This window comes from Saccopteryx leptura, chromosome 8, assembly GCF_036850995.1.
Source record: "Saccopteryx leptura isolate mSacLep1 chromosome 8, mSacLep1_pri_phased_curated, whole genome shotgun sequence".
Lineage (NCBI taxonomy): Eukaryota > Metazoa > Chordata > Mammalia > Chiroptera > Emballonuridae > Saccopteryx > Saccopteryx leptura.
The window spans coordinates 31,096,913-31,101,974 of NC_089510.1; the positions used below are offsets into that span (position 1 = coordinate 31,096,913).

Sequence of the window (5,062 nt, forward strand, 5' to 3'; positions counted from 1 at the left end):
CTGAGGACTTCTCTTTTACTACTTTATTAACAAGCTGCTCTTTCTTCCTCCTTCTGCTCCACATTGAAGATATTCTCTGCTTTCTTTGCTTCTGGTAACTCCTCATCCTCTCATATTGCTTTACCTTCAATCTCTTTCCCTTCATTTCAAAATCTCTCTCCTGATGATTCCCAAATCTCGCACTTTCCAACTGTGGCTAGAGTTTTCTTACTTAGATAAGAAGCCGGAATTTCAAACTCAGAATATGTAAAAGTAAGCTCAATAACACACACTCACCAAAACTCAATAAACTTTGATTGTCTTTGTTTTGTTTTTATTAATGACACCACTATTATTGAGTCATCTTTCAAAACTGACAAGTAATTTTATATTCTTGCTCACTTCTCAGGCTCCGTGCTTAATAAATTATTGAATATTGTGGATACTGTAGGCTTTGTGGAATCCAGTGTGGCAAAAGCATCTATTTTGGAGTCAGATGTGTCTGGGTTCAGATCATGGTTGTTATTTACTATCCTTTTGGCCTTGAGCCAAGTTACATAAGCTCATGGAGTCTTAGTACCGTTATCTATAAAATGAGAAAAAAAATTCTCCAGATGGCCAACCGAGAGGATTGGCTGAGAGCTGTCCCTTTTATACTCACTCCTCAATAAACCGTGATCTCATTCTTTTCCATGACCCTGGTTTTGTCTCTTACACCCCTTTTCTTTTTCTTTAAATGGAATAATATTTATCAAGGAACTTCATGCAGTTCTTGACACATAGCTATTTATCACGTTTTCTTTTCTTTTTCCTTTTTCCTTCCTTTTGTCGTCGCCTCCTCCGTTCAGACCCACATTGCCTGTTGTCTGGACGGCCGATGTGGCTCCTGACCTGGATATCTGTGCTGAACCTCCATACGTCTGCCTGGTTCGTCTTCCTGAAGCATTCTCAAACTTGGCCACTGCCCTGCTCAGAAAGCTTCATAGTCTCTGTATTTCCCAGAAGATGAAGTAGGAAAACAAACATGTCAAGTTACCTTCAGAGACTGACCGGTATATACCAAAGTGTTCCTACACACCGCCTGCATTTTGGTGAAGGGGCACCGCTGTCTTCCTTCGACTTGTCCTTACTTTTCTCTTCTGTTGCCTTCCACCTAAGTCGTCTCTATCTGCCGACTGCGTTTTTACTATGATGTTTTCCCTGGTCACCCAAACATTTGGAATTTTTCTCTCTTTTTCCCACAAAGATATTGCACTTATCATCTCCACATTATTCCCCATTTTAGTGGTTATTTATTTATAGTTCATACTTACCCATCCTCCCTTCACGAGACAATAACTTTTTGAGACTGTCTAATATATATATTTATATTGAAGTAGCTAGTCTAGTAGACCCTTCATACGTTTTGCCTTAATTGAAGTAATAGAACTAAGATATACTGACCCATCTGTAAACATGAATGCCTTATACACCAGTGGTCCCCAACCTTTCTTGGGCCATGGACCGGCTTAATGTCAGAAAATATTTTCACGGACTGGCCTTCAGGGTGGGGCGGATAAATGTATCACGTGACCGAGACAAGCATCAAGAGTGAGTCTTAGACAGATGGAACAGAGGGAATCTGGTCATTAAAAAAAAATAAAACATCGTTCAAACTTAAATATAAATAAAACGGAAATAACATAAGTTATTTATTCTTTCTCTGCGGACCAGTACCAAATGGCCCACGGACCGGTACCGGTCCGCGGCCCGGGAGTTGGGGACCACTGTTATACACAACAGAGCCACTGTTTATGAGAGGCAAAAGAGAAAAGAGGAATAGTAAGGAGAAGAAGAAAATAGAAAGGCAGTCATTTTGGGAATGATTGGATCAGAAAAGTAGGAAACGAAAAGAGGTTTGAGTCCCTGGCAAAGTGGCCATAACCAAGATTATGCTGACAGAGTGAGGGGGTTTGGAAAGCACTCTCCATTCTAACCCCATTCTATTTCTTGGCAGAGCGTAGTGATTAATATCCCAAGACAGAAGATACGCTGGCAAACTGCCTGGTATTGTAAAATAGAGGAAATGCCCTGGCGAGAATGAGATGTGGTAAAGAGAGGAAATGACAGCATCCTGAAAAGGAGCTGTCAGTCATCACAGGAAGCAGCCCAAATCTCAGCCTGTGCTCGACAGGCCGGTGTGGCCTTGCTATCCCTCTGTTCATTGTGCAAAGTCACTTGTCACTCTGTCATAAGCAGAGATAAAGTAAGTACTGAGAATCTAGCGGTGCTGAATAAATAGCCTGTTATCGGTGGGCTGCAGTTTGTGAGAGAACTTTCCCGAACCTTCTCGAGGGTGATGGAATTTCTCCGAGGATGAGATCCCAGAGGAAGGCAAGCATCTCAGAAAATGCCTCGATCTGCCAGATCACTCCGTCATGTTGGGACAAGTAGGCTTGCCCTGGCTGAGAGACATAGTCGTCACATCTAACCCTTCCAGAAGCCGTTCGCTTCACAACTTTACATCATTCAGTGAGAACCTGGCGTCTTCCCAGGAGGCCTTTGAGCAGCCAGATCACATCTGATTTTAAAAAGTTCTTTAAGATGAAAAGGAGCATTCTATCCCTGACCAGGACTTTTTTTCTAGTTAAGACAGCTTACATCTGTGTGGTTGAAAATGTTCCATGTCATCATGAACTTGTTGAAAAAGAAGGGTAAAACACACTTTTAAGATAATATGGAATATGATTAGTTGCATTGAACACATTTTGAGAATCAGGAGAAAGCTCTCAGAAAGTGGGCTTTTGGCGAGTTTTGCAGAAATTGCTTGGGCTTTCGGGGTTTGCGATGGCTCAGGTTATGATTGTAATTTTTTTTTTTTTTTTACAGATTTTGTCTTAGATTGGAACACAGGCCGCAACTCAGTGAAAATTCTTTTACCATCATTTTCCAATCAAATACACCATCATAAATATAGGGAGCAAGAACTGAGCAAATGGCCAAATTACTGATACTGATGTTTTAATTCAAATGCAAGCACAAAAATGTCTCATTAACTTCATTCTTCCAAACAGGAGTTTATTCTGTTGGAGCTATAAAAATGAGTTGACACGAAGCTTTTCTGCTCGGCACCCTCTGCTCCACTCTAGCTTCTACTAGTATATAAGGGGGTTCCAACATTGTTTTTGAGGGGAACTTGAATTCATTCCTATTTAGTCTTTTTGATTGTTCTTTTCATTGAATTCTGGTGCTCTTCCTTAAAACTTGCATGATTGGTTTTTATTTATTGATTTCTTAGAGAAAGAGAAAAGGGGTAGAGAGAGAGGAAGCGAGCCAGAGAGATTGATTTCTTGTTTCACTTATTGACTTCATGGGCTGATTTTTTCTTGTATGTGCCCTGACTGGAGGTCAAACCTGCAACCTTGTCAATCAAGCCATTTCTAACCAACTGAGTTACTTGGTCAGGGCTTGCAAGGTTGGTTTTTAAAGAATTATGCTAGCATTATGTTCTCAGACAATTATTATTCTAGGACTTCTTGAGCAAAGGTCACAAAACTTAACTCTCCAAAATACTAAGGAAAACACTTTAAATTAGTGTGTGAGAAAAGCCTCTGTTTGCCTGCTGTTGACTTACTGCCTGTGTGACAGGATATGGCAATCATACTTCACCACCAGGTTCATGTGGGAAAACCTAGGAACCACTCCATAACTGTCAGATCTGTAGACAATTTCTGTTTTTTTCTGAATTTCCCTCATTATCTTCTGTATTTTCACTGGTTTCAAGTTTACTCATTAGACTTCCTGTTTTTAACCACGGATCCATGCTCCCAGTTGAAAATACAATTTGAAACTATTCACTTGAAGAAGTTAAATGTAGTATAACTTTACAACACAAAACCTCTCAAAATTTGGGTTGATTTTGTGTTATAGAAGAATTCACTGTGTTTAGAGAAAGAACTAAGCATTGATATACATTGTATTTTACTCTCATAACTGCAGTGGTAATTTAATTGATCTATAGGAATATGTATGTGTATGTACCAAAGTCAGAGAAAAACCCATTGATTCTTAATGGTACAGGCTCATTAAAAATACATATATATCTCGGCCCTGGCTGGTTGGCTCAGTGGTAGAGCATCGGCCTGCCGTGCGGAAGTCCCGGGTTCGATTCCCGGCCAGGGCACACAGGAGAGGTGCCCGTCTGCTTCTCCACCCTTCCCCCTCTCCTTCCTCTCTGTCTCTCTTCCCCTCCCGCAGCTGAGGCTCCATTGGAGCAAAGATGGCCCGGGCGCTGGGGATGGCTCCTTGGCCTCTGCCCCAGGCGCTAGAGTGGCTCTGGTCGCGGCAGAGTGACGCCCCAGAGGGGCAGAGCATCGCCCCCTGGTGGGCAGAGCGCTGCCCCCTGGTGGGTGTGCCGGGTGGATCCCGGTCGGGCGCATACGGGAGTCTGTCTGACTGTCTCTCCCCGTTTCTAGCTTCAGAAAAATACAAAAAAAAAAAAAAAAAAAAAAAAAGAAGAAGAAAAAAAATACATATATATCTCAACTTTAAAGACTGTAGATTGGCTCAGATACTATGTAACCTGACAGACTACCACTATTCTTTCCACCAGGCAGTGACTCTAATGTAACCTATTCTCACATATGTTTTCAGCTTTGCTTACTGAAGAAGCCGTGTTTGTACTCTATGATGTACAAACTTGGATTGCAGCAGAGGTGGTAACTTGACCAGGCTAGATCAATTAAATATTCTTTTATATTATCAGGGAATTGGGACTAAAACTTTCTAGTTTAGTTCAGTTCTGTGTTGTTGGCATTAGAATGCTAAGATAACCCCAATCTTTCTTTAGGTAGATGCAGTGCTAACCTGTGGCTACTTTAGAAAAGAAGTACTGACTGATAATACCTACTAATATCCTCAAGGTATGATGAACAATCTGCTCCTTTGAAAAATGAGCATGGATCGCTACTTTTTTTTTTTTTTATGAGCGAGAGTAGAGAAAGACAGACAGGAAAGGAGAGAGATGAGAAGAATCAACTTGTAGTTGTAGCACTTGAGTTATCCATTCACTGCTTTTCATATGTGCCTGGACTAGGGGGCTCCA

The 5,062-nt window shown here is 41.3% G+C and overlaps 1 non-coding gene across 1 annotated transcript; it reads left to right on the plus strand.

Annotated features, from left to right (window-relative positions):
* The first annotated feature begins 4,065 nt into the window (after positions 1-4,065).
* Positions 4,066-4,141, plus strand: TRNAG-GCC (transfer RNA glycine (anticodon GCC)). The gene has a single exon. It is a non-coding gene; the product is annotated as a tRNA-Gly (tRNA).
* Positions 4,142-5,062: the final 921 nt, after the last annotated feature.